The sequence below is a fragment of the Stylophora pistillata genome, chromosome 1, assembly GCF_964205215.1.
Source record: "Stylophora pistillata chromosome 1, jaStyPist1.2, whole genome shotgun sequence".
NCBI lineage: Eukaryota > Metazoa > Cnidaria > Anthozoa > Scleractinia > Pocilloporidae > Stylophora > Stylophora pistillata.
Window position 1 is genome coordinate 40,032,695 of NC_142519.1, and position 18,276 is coordinate 40,050,970.

At 37.9% G+C, this 18,276-nt stretch overlaps 2 long non-coding RNA genes across 5 annotated transcripts in view; both read left to right on the forward strand.

The window, feature by feature from the left end:
- The window catches only part of LOC148742493 (uncharacterized), a 307,714-nt gene that overhangs the window by 1,454 nt on the left and 287,984 nt on the right, over window positions 1-18,276 (forward strand). The gene's annotated exons all lie outside the window — the stretch shown is intronic.
- On the forward strand, window positions 11-16,526 carry LOC148742494 (uncharacterized). 4 transcript variants are annotated; one of them, XR_016000084.1, is made up of 6 exons: window positions 11-4,531; window positions 4,932-5,119; window positions 7,882-9,452; window positions 10,157-10,272; window positions 10,960-11,067; window positions 15,924-16,526. It is a non-coding gene; the product is annotated as an uncharacterized LOC148742494 (long non-coding RNA). The 4 variants fall into 4 exon arrangements; XR_016000088.1 differs by lacking the exon at window positions 10,157-10,272 and having other exon boundaries at window positions 7,882-8,885; window positions 9,377-9,452; XR_016000086.1 differs by lacking the exon at window positions 10,157-10,272.

Here is an 18,276-nt window from a genome sequence, read left to right on the forward strand (position 1 = left end):
GTAAAATTTAATTGGTCATCAGATAAATTTATGTGGGTTTTATTAAAAATATTGAACCACTATATGATTTCTGGATAGAATTGAATACTCACAGGGCACTGACCAAGAAGGTGTGTTCTAGTGAATCAGGATTTTTGCATTGAAAGCATTATAGTCATCATTGAATTGCTTGAGTTCCTTATTATAATATAGTGACAAATATTCTGGGGGAAACCTTATAACCATGCAAATCCTCTTAGCTTTCTGTCACTTGTTGTTTTGTAAGTTTTAATTGTGTAAGATCTGTTTCCAACCAGAGTCAAAGTTCACAAAATGTCTTGTCCATCTTTTAATGGCAGTAGGTTCTGTCCTATTCTTTTCTTGAAGTAATTTGTGGTAATGTTTACATCGATCTACATTTAGTTAAAGAGATAACTTTGTTTTTAGACATACGGATAGAAAATATCCCATTCTTCTAATATATTTCTGTTTGTTACAGCAGTTGCCTGTGCTTTTCTCTTAAAATAGTTTGGGATTGCAGTTGAAATATTTTAAATAGTTTAGTTGAACATTATATTTCCTTTGAAAATTTTGTAGAGATAAGAACTTACCTGATCTCTATTTGATAAGTCCTGTGCGAAATAAATTCCTTTTCCAAACAAATATTTCCAGAAAATAGATTTGCTCTCTATTGTCATTTATTTATTGTTCCAAAGAATAAATTCTTTATTGTAAACATCAGGATAACCCCTGCATAATTACTTGAAATAGTCTAATATTTCGCTATAAAAAAGAGGCATTTTCTTGTCAAAGTGCTTAGAGTTGTAATTACATTTCAATAGGAAAGATAATCCTCCATATTTATTAAAATAACTATTAGGCATAGCTTGCCAGGTCTCATTTGTGAAATTTAGAAACCTGCCTAAATCAGCTCAAGTGTAGTGATTTTACCACAGTGGACATTTGGGAAGTTCACACCACCATGAGAGAATGGCTGATATATTACTTACTGCTCTTTTTACTTCAGTTCATCTTTTTTATTTTTCCACAAGAATTTGAAATTCTATCTTGGGCTGTTTTAATAACTGTTTCAGGAACACTAAGCATTCGGAGGCCTGGATGTTTTCTGGTTTCTTTTCTGCAATTACCTATAAGAAATTACAGTCTTGTAAGGATGATTTCTTTGCTTGAATTTTATCTGCTGCATGGTCTAATGAAATTTGTGTCTTTAGAAATTATTATATCTTCTGTAATAACTGAACCACTTGTTCATCAGTCACCATTTGCTGATTGTAGGATATGAAAAATTGAATTCATTTATTTCCCTCGTGTTTTTATTTTTTTTTTTTTAGTTTAGTTTAGTTTTGTTTTGTTTTTATAGAGATGATACAATGTCAGCTAATGAAAAATAGATGATTTGCCTGCACTTGTCAGGATTTCTACAAAGAACAACCTTTCGAACCATTTAAAAAGGTTTCAAGAGTCTAAGTTTAACATGATCTTAGGATCTTAGGATCATTTCTTAATTCAATTCCTTTCAAAATTGTGAAAATCCTTAAAATAGTGGTGAGCATCAAGCCTCCAATAACTTGCTGAAGAGGTGATGAAAGAGTAAATTAACACAAAGTCAGCTGTAGAAATGATTTTTAGGTGTAGCAGTGAAAAAAAATTTAATAAAAAATAAAAACCATGACATGTGCTATCAACTAACTTACTGACTCACATGTATGCCTCAGCTGCAACTAAATTAATTGGCAAAATTGGGTCCTCCACTAGTTTCTTTCCATTAGCTTACTAATGCAACATCATCTGTATTTATCTCTGACAGTAGTGTTTCGTTTATTACTGTGGTTCATCAACCTGACCAAAAAAAAGATCATGCTTCCTCTAAAAGGAAACTTTGATGTCTGAAAAGGATAAAGAATTGTCGGAAAATTCCTAGGTATATTTTAAGGCCGGTTGAAAGGAATTGACTGCGGTTGTAAACTGAGTTAGCCCTTTACTCTTTGTCCTGTTTGTCAACGATCTGCCTTTAGTTCTAGAACGATGCCAGATTCTGATGTACGCTGACGATACAGTTATTTACTTCACCGCTAGTAATGCCCAAGAAGTAAGTAGTACACTTACCAGTGAACTTGCCAAGACAACAGACCGCCGCCTGGTTTGCTCAATTGGGAGAGCGCCGGACTGCTGTGCGGGAGGTCGAGAGTTCAATACCGGCCGGACCAATACTCAGGGTCTTAAAATTAATTGAGAAGAATATGCTTCCTTTCTTTAACATCAAGAAATGGTTAGATATTCTAGTCTTCTCGGATAGGGACGAATAAATGGAGGTCCCGTCTCCTGCAGGGTTGGAGAGATTACTGACTGGCTTTTAGACAACAGTCCTTTTATTCACCAAGGCAAAACTGAATGTGTTTTATTTGGTACTGGCTCTAGGTTAGCAAATGCTTATCTCTCTGTGAATATCGATGGCAAGGAGCTAACACGGGTTGCTGAGTATAAATACCTGGGTGTAATCTTGGATGAGTCACTTTCATGGAACACACTCGTAAATTATGTAATAAGCAAAGTTAGTAAGAGAATAGGAATTCTTGGCCGCACCAGGCGGAGCATTAGTATGCATACTGCTAGTATAATTTATAGATCATTTATTCTTCCTGTTCTTGATTATTGTGATGCCGTTTGGAACTGTTGCGGCCGTACGAATGCTGATAATATAGAAAAATTGCAGAGACGTGCGGCAAGGATTATCATGCAAACTAACAGCAGTGATGAAGCGCCAGCTCACCTTAATTATGATACGCTGGGACTTAGACGGGAGATTCACACGTTAAACCTTGTGAAGAAATGTCTAGATAAGCGCTGGCCGCAATTTTTAATGGACCATTTTTATTTTAATAGAGATATCGTACAGAGAAAGACGTGGCAAAGTAATCATCTTCGTCTTCCCTCCATCAAACTAGAATGTACGAAAAAACCTTTTTATTATCATGGATGTGAAGTTTTTAATCGTAATTTGTAGTTTTTATGAATAGTTTGTAATAAATTTTAACTTCTTTTAGGATTTTTCTTCTATTAGCTTAGTTAGGATTAGTTTTGAGTATTTTTATATTTCTTTTATCTAGGGCCTCTAAGGATATCAGTTTTTGTAACTGTAGGAGTTACCCTAGCTGAATAAAAGTATCTACTACTACTACTGACTACTCTCTGCGGGGTAGAGGAGGAAGCGCCGATACAGTCGTCAATATAGCGACTGCAGAGTTCAGGTTTGAGCCATTTATTGGCTGAAAAATTAGTATTCGACAAAACCTACAAAGAGATTGGCATAGCTGGGTTCCATTTTAGTACCCATGGTTACGCCATCGGTTTGTTTAAAATCATTGTCCCCGAATGAAATACAGTTGAGTGTAAGCACTAGTTCGGCTAGGTGAAGTAGTGTTTCAGATCTAGGTTCCTTAACAATGCGTTGATGAAAAAAATGTTTGAGGGCCAGAAGACCTTCGTCATTGGGAGTGACAGTATAAAGAGATGTAGTATCTACAGTGAAAAGAAGTTTGCCTTGAACAAGGAAATTAAAGTCGCGAAAAATTTGAAGAGCGTGTTGGCTGTCTTTGATATATGATAGTAAAGTTTTGACGATGGGAGCCATAATGTTGTCTAAATAGTTGGAAATAAGTTCTTTGGGACAACTGCGAGCCAAGACAATGTGTCGACCTGGGTTGTTAGGTTTGTGAGTTTTAGAGAAAAAGTAAATAGAAGAAGTTCTAAGAGAGGTAATGATGAGATTTTTTGCTGTGGCCGGCAATTCTTGTTTAGCTTGTTTAGTTGAGTTCGTTAATCGTATTTTTGACAGTGTTTTCATTAGTGAAAGTGAGATCTTAGTCAACCTTTTGAGTAAAAGAGGTGTCAGAAAGTTGCCGCAAAGCTTCTTTTTGGTAAAGATCAGTCCTCCAAAACAACTACTGCGCCGCCCTTGTCGGCTGCTTTGATAACAATGTCTCTGCGTTTTTTAGGTTTTTTTAGTGGCGACCACTCTTCAAAGGAGAGATTGCAAAATTTGGTGCTACGATTGAATTTAAGTTTGTTAATATCGTGGCGACATTTTTTTATGAAAAAATCTAGTGATGCGAACCTGGCCCTCCGGAGGAGGCTATTTAGACCTCGAATCTCAAGTGTTTCGAAAGTGTATTTGCGCGAGGTGTTAGAATGAAAGTTTATTTACAATTTGTCACTATTAGCACTGAAAGCCTCATTGGGGGAGTGGTCAATTATTATTAGGATTTTAACTATTATTATCATGATTATCATGACTAGTATTATCTTATTATCATTATCATCATTACTTGAACTTCGTGATAACGGAAACGTGGTCGGAACGTTTTCACAACTTAACCATCTTTCAAAATCACTCGTCTTTAAAACACTTTACTGACGAGGTACTACTTTTCTTGTCTTCTCTACTTATGTGGTCTTGTTGCAGTGGAGTGAGAGAAGGAGGTATATCCGAAGAGGATCGCCAACTTCGGAGAACAAAAAAGGACGTCACTTGGTAAGTCTCGCCTCCATTTCACACTTTTTCTCGACAAAAAGGAAAATAGGCTCTGCTTTGTAGAGGTTTCAACGCTTTGGGTAAACCCAGAACGAAAGATATTAAAACAGCCCGTTAGAAGTGCCAAAAATATTTGAAGTTGTCGATGAGGATTCTGTCTACTGATAACCGACGGCATCAATGAGCTCTGTTGCTCTGTTTTTTCCTTTGCATCTTGTTTGTTAAGGTCAGTGTCACAAGTTCTACAGACAAATTATAGAGCGCAGTAAAGCAGTACCCTTGGTATCATTTATTACTCTGGAAAGTTGATCGATTCTGAACACTCTGAGCTTGGGCAACCGAAACAGACAGAACTGCCCCTATGACTGTTTATCGTAATATATTGATAATACTTTCACAGAGGATGAAAAAACAGCTGTATTCCCTCTTGGACATGTGTAAATCAACTCAAGATGTGTTGCTGAAACAGGCAAAGCAGGAAATAGCCATGGAGAAATGTAAGAACAAAGTGGACTGTAGGACTGAAGAAATCGAAACGTGAAAGAGAATTACTACAGAGGATGCTAGGCCTAAACAAGCGAGTAGCAGGTTGGTGTGAACTAATGAGCCAACTGTTAAAGTCAATAACTTGTCTGATTAATTAGACACATATCACTGATCTATATATACAAAAAAAAGCTAAACCTCGCTGGGCTTTTTTCATGCTTAATTGGTTATATCAACTAATTTGAAATAGTAAATTGGCCACCGTAACGAATGAAAAAGCTGACGTTTCGAGCGTTAGCCTTTCGTCAGAGTGAATGGAGGAATTGTGGGTTGTATGTGGTTTTATATGCAGAAAGCGCAGCTACGCCATTGGTGGGAACATGGCAACGAGAAAAACACGAATAAATTAGTGGAATGAAAAACGTTCGTTGATACCTGTGGGATTAAGAGTGCCGATTTGAAAGATTAACTTTTGTTCAAGAGTTTTGCGGTTTTCCGTGTTGCGTAAATGTAAGGAAAGACCGCAGATAGCCATATGTTGTTTAGAATGATTAGGTAAATTAAAGTGTCTAGCGACTGGTTTTAGATGCGTCCTTGTCCTTCCTTTCCATGACGTGAAGGTGTTCTCGGAATCGGTCAGCTAGTCGTCTTCCTGTTTCGCCGATGCATAACTTTCTGCAATAAGTGCAAGTTATGCAATAGATAACGTTGGCGGAGGTGCACTTGAAGTGATCGGTGATCTTAATGAATCGCATGGGTCCCGATATTTTCTCAGCGTTGTGAATGAAAGGACAAGTTTTGCATCGTGCGCGAGCGCATTTAAAAGTGCTGGGTTGGTCATTAGTTTGGAATGAACTTCTGACCAAAAAATTTTTGTTTTTGTCGCGTTTGAATGAAATAAGTGGAGGTTGCGAAAAGATAGTGCCAGTCTCTGGATCGTTTTGAAGTAATTTAATTTTTTGAAGAAAATCTATAACATTTGCCAGATCGACAGTAGAATTTGAACAGGCTCTTAAGTCGAAGACGGTACGAAAAGGAAAGCGGGAGGAAAAACAGCGATGACGGGGAATGGGTAAGGAAGAGGGCGCTCCCCCTTCCTTACCACTCCCTTACAAGCTACTTCATTCGGAGTTAATTCCAACTGCCGTTAGGGGACTGTTGACAAGCTCTATCGACAGTCAGGCACGTGTGGTTAATCAGGTTTTTCATTAGCGTAGTAATCGGCCAAAAGATTTTGCATGGATTACATAAAGCACTACCCACGTTCATGCTACCAAGCTAGTCATTTTTTCTTTTTTTAACTTCTATGATTACTAAACTTTGTTCCTATAGGAAAATTAACGTGAAATAAGAAATCCGGCTTTTTCTGATAGAGAGGCTACAGTGCAAACTCCGCCAACAAAAATGAAATGTATGTTTACGTTGCGCAAGTATTTGAATGAAAATAAAGCCTTGGAAAAGTCTTACATTTCAAGCAAAAAAATCAACAAAGTCATGGTGCGAAAAGGTCACAAAACTCAACTCAACTCCGAAAGAGAGTCCTCGTCAATCCCAGTGTCAAGTTCAAGGTCTCTAAACGTGACTTGTTAACTGATCAGGTCACGCTGTCACGTAGGAATATTCCAAAAATACCAAGGAGAGAAAGAGAAAACTGCCTCGAAATAAGTTGAAGATTGGATTTAATTTGTAGCTATAGTTAGCTGGCGGAGCGGAGCTCAAGATGACTGATCATGGGCTTAGCTCTAATGGTGGACTTCGGCTGAAGAAAAAGACTAAAATCTCCCTGTCTCGAACGACCGAAAAAAATTCAAACGAAAAATGCGCTCACGAAGGTTTTTCTTTCTTTGGGCTGTTTTCAACCGAGACAGAGGTGATTTGTTTTACGACCCCATTTTCTTAAAAAACTGTGTGGAAAACTTGGCCTACAGAGGACATGCCACATTTTATCGCGCAGTAGAACTAAAAGATCGCGTGATAAATTTTTCTTTATCGCGCGATTATTTAATTATTATATAGCTGGCAGCACCAGCTGGAAGATGACGCGAATCCTATGTTCTGATTGGCTACCCGAGCGGGCAGGGCAAGATGGGCCCATCTTACCCGCTCAGGACTGCACGCTTTGATCCCGCGCAAGAGAAAAAGTGGGTGGGGCGGACTTTAAACTTCGTAACTTTTGGACAGTGTTGGCGACGAAGTCGCTAGAAGCGGCAGAAGAAACAATCAAAACAAAGTTAGAATTAAACGAGCCTCGTGGGCACACTGTGCTACAAACACAGTTAGCTTTCTTTCCTGGCTCTCGAAATAAACAAGTCATTATTCATTCTTAGTAAAACAAAGCGAAATATTTTTGCCATATACTGAATCCTTTATTGATCAAGCTTGTTCGGTCAAGATGGCTGGATATTATCCTCGTTCTTTTATTTCGTTTTTATGGACCTCAACCTCGTCTCAGTGTATAAAAACGCTAAAAAAGAACTGGGCCAACATCCAGTCATGTTGACTCAAGCGTGGTCAATAACGCGTATCACAGGATCGTGAGATGCCCATAAGAATCGACCGCGCGATAATTTAGAATTTATCGCGCCATAGTTTTTCACTTATCGCGATATGATTTCGATTTCTCGCACTATATTTTGCTTTTATCGAGCGATAAATGAGATTTATAGTGCGATAAAATTGAATTTAAAAAGTGGATAGCCTGTGGTCTATGGGCCACAGTATGTTTTTGCCTAGAGGAGAAGGAAGAAATAAAACGAGAATACTCGCCCCATCGACTTGCACGAGTACAGTAGAGTAGGAGATCAATATACATGCTACAGGGCTATTAAACTTGTTACTGAATTTAATTTTTAAATTTTTTTCAGGGCACAAAGATGGTGTCTGGGAAATTGGCGTCGTTATTTAGTAGTGGCTAAGAAGATGGTTGACAAACTGTGAATTCACATATTCATTTGAGCAATAATTAGGAAACTCCTTCTTGGATTGCCCGAGCTATTCCTCTCAACTCAGGCCTTTGATCTATTGTCGGATTTTAAACCAAAAAGGTTTTGATTTATGAATAAGTCAATATCATTACTTCACGATCTCTTGGTGGTCTTTTCATGTGTAACACCCTCATTCATTTGCGTATAACTTCTTTAACTTAATCTCTCTGGCTTTTATGGTTTGATGCTCAATCTAAGACTACGTCACAGCATTGTCCAAAGAATAATTGCTTTCATATTGTCTTTACGTGAATTGTTCGTGTTTATGTTTGAGTTTGAAAATATGCGAAGAGGGCCCCTGTTCTGGAGGGAATTTTCTCTTCAGATTTCCTTTAGCAGCACGCAGATATCAGCTGCATTGAAATTCCATCGCCCGAGTGTCACTGGCACCTTCAGTTAAGGAAAAAAAAATATGTTTCAAAAACCATATAATTTTTATCTCAACCAGTACAAGGTACATCATTATGAAATTACAACATTGACCACGCTTTGTAATTCCAAATATGATCTGCCTGAACATTTAGATGCTACAAATAAAACTTTATTTATTGACGCAAATAATAATTTTTTTTTTCTATGGTCAGAGTAGTAGCTGTTTGTGAACTAATCGATGTGGTTTTCGCGAATTAATGGTTTGCAGCCAGATTACTGAGTTGATTTTGAAAATAGCCGTTTCTTACCTCTTGATTGTGTTTTTTGTTCTTTGAGATCTGAAGACACGATAATAGCGTTGTTAATTATTCGAAGTATTTTTAAAAGTGAAGACAGAAATGTCTCGGTTTTATTTTCTTAAAGGAGAACAGACAGCATTCTCGTCTTTTGACAGTTGTCATCACACCGCCTCCCGGTTAGCTCATTTGGTTAGAGCGCTGGACGAATAAACCGTAGGTCCCGTCTCCTGCATCTATTAATTAGATAATTTGATTAAGCAGGGGACGTTAAAGAACCCACATCACGAGATTACTGTGATGTGGTCTGGCCGGTTTACTGAGAATTGGGAGGAGGGGGCTGCTGTAAAAAAAAAAAAAATCGCCTTTATTGATTATAAACTGCCACTGGTAGTCTGACAAAGTACCCCGCACAGTGTTATAAAGCGCCTTGAACATAGGATAAGAGCGCTATAGAAATAAAAGTTATTATTATTATTATTATTATTATTATTATTATTATTATTATTATTATTATTATTATTATTATAAACAATTTGTGAATATAGAGGTAGGTCTGAAGTAACTGGATCGGTTCTTTTTAATATAACTAGCCCATCTTATTTGCTCACATCACTTTTAGGTGTTCTGATTAAATTGAATCATGGGAATGATTAAAATATTTCGAAAGGAAATAATCACCACTACTTTCTCTTGACTATTTCAAGTGTTATTGTCAGCGAGAAAGTGTCCCAGAGGGTGGAGACATGACTGAACCGATTTTACAGAAACTTGCGGCCGAAGGTAACCTTGATAAGATATTCGAAGAGCCAAAGGCGTTTTGTTTTCTGCCTTTCTTGTTAATGACTTTATTAAATTAATCCTAGTTCTATTCAAGAGTTAAAAATAACTGCGAATACTTGTGGAATATCGGGAAAACGGCTCTAAAGCCCTAAAGCCTCTAAAGGGGGAGTCGGCGAGTCCCACAGCCAATACATGAAAGCTGATATCTTTGCTGTTTTACAGCTATCGGTGAACCCATAGAGGCCCACCTAGAGACCCCACCTAGAACAGCCGTAGTCAGTTGCAAATCCCTCTTTAGATTTCCCAAAAGTTGTGAGACATAGAAATCCATGTTTTCTCAGCGTCGTATCTCGTTTTTGGATTTCTTGTTTTACCGCAAAATCCAAATTCCAAATTTCAAAATCAAAATCCAGATTTTGCAATCAAGAGCAGAGATTTCTTTGAACGCGGTTTCTTAGTTTTGATTGGCCGTGACTACCTCTCGACCCAGTTTCCTAGGAACCGCACTCGAAATAGTGTATAGCCGTGAATTTAGTGCTGAAAAAATTGATGTTGCACTGTAAGGTCAGGACGGTTCGTTCGACAGCTGTGTTACATTTGAAAACCTGTTCTAAAAAAGGACATTCTCCTCTTCACTTCGTACATCGGATGTGTGAAGTAACTTCCACCCTCCGGGATGAAAATTCTCGTTTGTACTTCAACAGGTGAGAGGTCTTAACGAGACTTTCAACCGATTCAATGTCTATGAAATGTATCTTATTGGAACCATTACGTACTCATCCTCTAACAAATGTGGAAAGAACTGATCACCAAGCAATAGGTTGGTGGACAAAGCCATGACCTCAAGTCCAGGGACTGAACCTCAAACATGGACCAACCCTTTGATGTTTTGGTTTTGTTCTTCGTTAGTCACGACATGCACCACGAAACTTAGGCGATTATTTTAAACAATCAAAATCCTTCCTTCGAAAAGTAGAAGCCATTTTCCCTTCCCTTGATATCGGCCACCAAGTGAGGCGAGAAATCGTTAAAATTAATTTATTCCTCCTTCAGTATAATACATTGACGTACTAGAAACCAAATGTATCAAGAAACTCATAAATTGATAATGTTTAGATCAAAGAGCATTTTCCTTAATTTTGTTGTTCTCTTCTTGTTGTTGTTGGGAAAATGCATTTACATCTTCGTTACTCACCACACCACAACAAATCTTGCGGCCATTATTCCAAATAAGAAACAAAGCAAGTTCATTCAGCAAAGTTTAAGAAAGCAGGAATTGTGACATGGTTGCTCAATATCACCAGTCATGTTACAGTTATGTAGGGAAGTCATTATTGATTGTAATGAATTCAATGTTTAAGTTGCTAGTACAGCACTCCCCTCCATGATTATAATAAACAACAGGGTACATGCATGTAGTGGCTTCTTCCGGTCATCTGAGTGACCTTTTATAGAGCATGAGATAATGAAATGCTGAATTGTGAAATGCTAATATTTTTAATGGCAGATTGAAGTGATAATGAATACTGCTGACAGAGATGACCTGCAGAGAAAGTTTGGATGCAAAGGACAACATATTGGATTTGTTTTGTATGTAAAGAACTGCTTCCAGCAGGTAAAAATAGAAATTCTATAGTGGAAGGAGGAGGGGATAATAATTATACACTGCCACTTGCGACTGTTTAACCCTGGCCCCCACTTATAGTCCTATCTACCTGTGAACAAGAAAATACATGCATAGATTTGGTTATTTAAGCCCCATGACCCCCTGGATATTAAAGCCCTCCTCAAGCCTTTGTTGTTTAAATAATAACAAAGCTAGAAACAGTACTGCTGTGAATTAGACCTTAAAATTTGTAATAATTAAGAGAAAGGATGGGCTTCAAGGAGAGAGTCTGAACTTCTTTTAAGTTAATATGTTCCAATTTTATTCAGGTTGTTAGTTTTTAATTTAATTCTGTTCCAAATGTATTGAAATGAATTCAATTTATCAATGCAAAACAATTTTGTTTCATATTTTCTCATTATTTATTTTCCTTCTCTTCTTCCTCATTTAAGTATATCAGTGGAAATTATACAATTTATTCATTATAATTCATAAAGTAGCTTCACTCAAATGCTGTTGGTCTAAATGCATCGTATGACTGAGTGTGCCCCAACTAAAACTGGGGAGCACTGGTGATTTTTCTCAGTTTATGTTCATAAATTTTCAAACCTAACATTTGATTTGAGAAAAGCCTATGTTTGAAATGTAATTGAAGATAATAGGGCATACTGACATTATTACAAGCTCACACTTTTTTCCATCCTCAGAGACCCAGGGGCTGTGGGTCGATTTCAAGTTAGGGCATGAAGAGCCCCTGGGGACATTGTCTTACAAGACAAGTTCCAAACGGTCGCAGTCGTTCTGCCATCTGATGGGTGCCAGAAAATCTTTGTGTTTTTCTGCCCAATCAGAGTGAAGTGTGCTTTAGAGTCCTTTCGTGTGTTTTAACACGGACATATACTACTGGCTCAGCTGCTCATTATGTTTGTTTGGACCGTGCGACGGAGATTTGCTTGAGGCGAAAAGTTTCAGTCTTGGCACACAATGTAAGAGAAATCGATCAGATTGTCAGCGAAAATCTCACCGGAAATTATACTGAATACTTTCGCAGGTATCACTAGAGAACGTGTTTTAAAGTTTGCGAGGTTTGTATACAACACGATGGTTGCAGTCATTGATATGTCGCTTTAAACGTTAAACGAGATTTAAGCTTAAATCTTTCTAGATTTTTTGCATAATTTGCTGTGACTGAAACTTTGCCAATCCCGTAAAGTTATTTCGTCGCACGGGCCACGCAGGTATGTCAAGCAACTGGTACTTGCGCAACTTTCTGTGCGTGCCAAAATCTAATCTCATCTTCGCTTGAAAAAAAAGAAAAGCTAAGCGTGGAAACTTTTGCTTTTTAGATGTGGGTAGATGAACCTGCACTACTAAGCTGACATTTGCAATAAAGCAAACCTGCCCTTCCCATCCAACATTTCTTGGTCTTTGGTTTTGTTTTTCCCACCGAAAACAGCATCGGATCGATTTCCAATGATCAAAGGTATTTAACTTGGTCTTCAACAAACGACAGAAGAGGTGAAATGACAATGTTCAAGGGACTTGAAGAGAATCCGTGGCCTTCCTAGCTCAAGAATTTCAACACTCTAGACAGCAGTTGAAAGATTAAACTCTTTCCAAACCCCTTCGGTAACTGCCCGAAAACATCTCTCCTTCCCACGATGTTCTCGCTAATAAGTTTTTGTTCAGATTTTAATTAGCTAACCGGAAACACAGCTAAGCTTTCTCTTCACTTGCTGGATGTGTTCCACGAACTTAACGTTCTCTGCAACCTTGGCCGCATTGTGAACGACTTTACTACTAAGATTAGACCTTAGCGCGCACAGAAGGCAGAAAGCTATGGAGGCGAAAGCGCCAGTTGCTCGACATACCTCCGTGGCCCATGCGACGAAATAACTTGACAGGATTGGCAAAGTTTCAGTCACAGCAAATTATGCAAAAAATCTAGATGTTTAAAGCGACATATCAATGACTGCAACCATCGTGTTGTATACAAACCTCGCAAACTTTAAAACACGTTCTCTAGTGATACCTGCGAAAGTATTCAGTATAATTTCCGGTAAGATTTTCGCTGACAATCTGATCGATTTCTCTTACATTGTGCCGAGAGGCCTGAGACTGAAACTTTTCACATCAAGCAAATCTCCGTCGCACGGTCCAAACAAACATAGCGAGCAACTGAGCTAGCAGTATTTGTCTGTGTTAAAACACACGAAAGGACTCTAAAGCACACTTCACTCTGATTGGGCAGAAAAACACAAAGATTTTCTGGCACCAATCAGATGGCAGAACGACTGCGACCGTTTGGAACTTGTCTTGTAAGACAATGTTCCCAGGGGCTATTCATGCCCTAACTTGAAATCGAGTCAGCCCCTGGGTCTCCGAGGATGACTTTTTTCTTGAGCTTCATTCTTGGAAAACATTTTGTTCCTGACTAATCTGAGATAAATTCTACAGACAAACACCCGCACACATTTTTGCACCAAATGGAGGTTATTGATCATAGATGAAATGTCTGGATAAACTAGTAAACATTGGCCAATGCCTATACCCTACAACATATCAAGTTCCCACCATAAGCAAAACACCAGAATTGTTTATCAGTATGTCCAATCCCCCAAATGTCTTCTGGACATAAGTACAGAGTTTGTTGATACTGTCCTGGGATGTGATATTGAGGTGATGGTGCTGAATACTTGTTACATTTAATTCCTTACTAAGTTGGCCACATATTTGTAGCTGCTGTAATTAAAGTTTATTTTTTTCATTATGATTATTATTTACTTTACTCACAATGCTATCCCTGTTACAGTTAATACTGTAACTTATAATATAATTATATACTAGAGAGGTAGACAGCACAAGATATCACAGACACAATGCAAATACTTCAATTAGATTTTGAAGCATGAGTTAGTTGATAATAAAAATAGACAATGCAGATTTTCAAGGAACCATCCACATGCATATTTCCTCCACACAGTATCACAACAAGAATTCTCATAATAATGGTTCCTATCATTTCCTAAAATCTTGAAACTTCTTATATCTTAAGGTAATACATCTTTCACTCTCCTTCTTGGCTTCTACTTTGCGTAGAAACAAATTAAAGTGGAAGTGATTTATTTCTTCTACACTCCCATATACACAGTTTACCAGGCAAGCATTATCAGATAACTTAGTAGGTAATTTCTATTTAAAATGTTAGTTATAATTTCTGTCAGAGATAAGTTCAGATTTTGACTGGGAGAATTAGAGCACCAATTGCAAACCTGTTCTAAAAGGCTCATGCATACTGAGCAGTAATAAACAGACCATCTGATAGGGTACAGAAAAAAATAGAAAATCATGTGGAAATGTTTGGCAATATTATGCGGAAGAAAGTGATGATTATGCAGAAAAGATGCCAGAGAAGACTTATACCACAGACTTAAAAGACTTATATCATCTCTTTTATGATAAAAGAGATGGTATAAATCTTCTTTGAAAATTGCGCAGAAGGAACACACCTTTGACTCAATTAACCCAATTTTAAATAATTTGCTATTTGTAAATAAAATGTTATGATAATTATTTATACTGAAAAGACCAGACATAAGTTTCACCTGCCACGTAGGTGATCAAGAATACCTCATGCAATGGGTCTGAAAGTTCCAAATTGGCTGACAGGGTTTTTAATCTATTCCCTGGATATTTAGCTTTATCAATAATCATCAGTGAATAGAGCTGTTTTGACTCAGCTGAGTACATGTAGAATTCAACATTATTGTTTGTGAAAGTCATAGGATCAAATTCCACCTGTGGAAAAGAGGATAACTTGTCCTTAGGCACAGACAATTGTAAGGCAGACCATGCCAAAAATTGGAATCAAGCCCTGTATTCTTTATGTTTTCAAGGGCATAATTATATCATCCAAACTAAACAATAGATCATTTAAATAAATAATTACACAGTCTGCACATTTTTATAGAAGATAGATTTGTTATCAATTCTTATCTCTTTATTATTCCAAATTACATAATGGGCATAATTAATATCAAAGAAACCCCTGAGGGGGACTGGGTTCTAATTTCTCCTTACAGTATCACCCTGAAATCAAAAGTAAAGGTCCAATGAGAGTCAAGGAAATTCTAATCACCAATCCAACAAACTCTTGATTGTCAAACAAATTCTCCTTGTCAGTTTCATAGGAAATGTAGAGAGAACAGTGTGGAGAATATCATAAATATTAATGCTGGATTGTAAAGGTTTTATTGACAGTCAGGCTTCTTAAATAATCACTTCAGATTCACCCACAGCCCTGGGGACTCTTGAAAAGTTTACAGTTTTGTGAGTGACATGTAGTTTGTGTGGTTTCTTTTAATTTTACACCAAGGCCATGTTATTTTTACTTATCTGATTTTTAATTTTAATTTCATTTATTCGCCATGGGAATGGAAAGAGAAAGGAACAGAGCTTTCGTCCCATTTGACACCTAACCTCAAATTCTCAGTAAACAGGCGGGACCACATCACAGTAATCTCGTGAGTGGGTTCTTTAACGTCCCCTGCCTAACCAAACTAACTAATTAATAAATGCAGGAGACAGGACCTACGGTTTATTCGTCCTTATCCGAGAAGACTAGAATGTCTATCCATTTCCTGATATTATAGAAAGGTAGCTAGCACATTTTCCTCAGTTATTTTAAGACCTTGAGTGTTGGTCCGGCTGGGGCGTTTGTGTAAAATGGATTTCATCACATCGTTTCTATTCGTTTTCATGCTGGGAAGGTTACTTTATATATTTAACTTTTTGTTGTTGTTGTTGTTGTTGTTGTTGTTTTGTTTTATCTTATAATGTATTTACGTCTTTCTTTTCCCCTACAGCCGGACTCAATGCTCGTAAAATGGATGCAAGCTGTTTTGAAAACCTTAAGAGCTGCTGAGGCGGCCCGTGGAAGGGTAACATGCCATATTTCTCCATATGTACATTGAAGGGAGAATCTTCTGAAAAAATTATTTAAAGTAGCTATTAAGAAGTTCCAGCTTTTTGCTTCCTGTGGAAGACGCCTCGTTCCATCACACGGAGGCTGATGACGTCGCTTTTCAGTAAATGAAGAAGCTAAAGGTGGAGCGTACCGCGTGATCAGCTAGGTCGTCATGGATGGAAGAAAAACAATTTAATGCCCTCTCTGGCAGACATTTTTCCTGCGCAGCTAAAAATACAATTTGAATTGTAAATTGGCGAGTTGTGGTGGTTTTTGTTATAGAGGAGACACGTATGAATATATCGAGTGAGTCTGCCGTTGAGTCTGTGTTTTTGACGTTCTAAATCTCTGTCTTTCTGAATCAGTCAAACTACAACAACAACAACAACAACAACAAATTTTATTTAAGCTTAATACGGAAAATTACAATGCCTGGGTCCGCAAGTAGCTAGGGCTATTCGAGGCGGGCAGAAGAGAGGAAAATAAAAACACTGCAATCGTTGACATTATCACTTAACTGATTTTAAAAGAACATATTGTCTATTAATATCTGCAGAATCATTTCGGCTTCAACGGCTCTGATTATGGTACATCAGTAATAATATCAGCACAGTAATAGTAATAGTAATCAAAGTGTAATGTCTTAACGTGGGGCATGGTTACCCATATTGCCCGAGCCAGAGGCTCATGTATGAAACGCAAGACAACAACCCACCCATCCCACCCCAGGGGAGGACATCCATCACACAGTAATCTCGTGCGTGGGAAATTAACGTCTCCTACCCCTAACCCTGCAGGAGACGGGACCTCCATTTATTCGTCCCTATCCGAGAAGACTAGAATATCTAAACCATTTCTTGATATAGAAAGGCAGCATATTCTTCTCAATTATTTTCAGACCTTGTGTGTTTGTCCGGCCGGGGCTCGCACCCTTGACCTCCCGCACATCAGTCCAGCGCTCTATCCATTGAGCTAACCGGGGGCTGTGATGTTACATCATACATTAAGATATAATTGTCAAGAAGTCATTTCATCCTAGTGAAAGTTTAATAAGCTTTGAAATCAAATGAACAACCGAAACCAAGCAATCCTTTTCGCGAAATAAGGAAGAGAAAAACATCTGAATATGAAAAACCAGGATGAGAATGGGTCAGAGGAAGGTAGAGGGGATAGTGTTACAGGTACGCAGTGCGTGCTAAGTTTCAACCCTTATCCAGTTTCTCGGCCTTTTTAACGGAATTTCAGCTAAGAAGTCTGCCTCAGCCGTTTTAAGCTTGGTTATTGTAAAGAGATGTTTTCTATTGAAAATATCATTACTCTAAAAGATAAGAAGATGTGGGCCAAGATCACCGACAGCGATTTACAACAGCTTTAGATGACCTTTTGCCACCAGGGCGACCAATAGTTACGCTACGTAAGAGGCGCCATAATTATATTCTCCCGCTTGTACTGAGAACTGAACGTTTCAAGAGGACTTTTGTTAATAGATGTTTGTTCTCTTGTTAGTTAATTAGTTTTATATTTGCTTAAGGGCATTGTAACTAAACACGTTTTATGTATATGTGCACGATCCTTCGCAGTAAAGCACTATTTGAGCAATAGTGAAAATCAGACCTGAAAAAAAAAAAAAAAAAAAAAAAAATTTCAGGCCTGTACGGGATTCGAACCACTGACCTCTGCGATACTAGTGCAGCGCTCTACCAATTGAGCTAACAAGCCAACTGGGAGCAGGCCATCAAATTAATTCGACATAAACCCGTAGAAGATAAATCAAACAACAACAAACATATGAAACATATGTATGAACTGCGGTTATGAAACGTATATGTGCACGATCCTTCGCAGTAAAGCACTATTTGAGCAATAGTGAAAATCAGACCTGAAAAAAATTTCAGGCCTGTACAGGATTCGAACCACTGACCTGTGCGATACTAGTGCAGCGCTCTACCAATTGAGCTAACAAGCCAACTGGGAGCAGGCCAGGTCTGATTTTCACTATTGCTCAAATAGTGCTTTACTGCGAAGGATCGTGCACATATACGTTTCATAACCGCAGTTCATACATATGTTTCATATGTTTGTTGTTGTTTAAACACGTTTTGTTGGTTAGAGTGCTTAATAAAGGCCTTTGTTATTATTATTATTGGATTCAAATCACATCCTTAAATCATCACTTGTATGTAATATTTGGTCCTGCAATAGCAATGCAGCCAATCAAGAACATCTATTCTTGGGAAGAAGACCTTGCATAT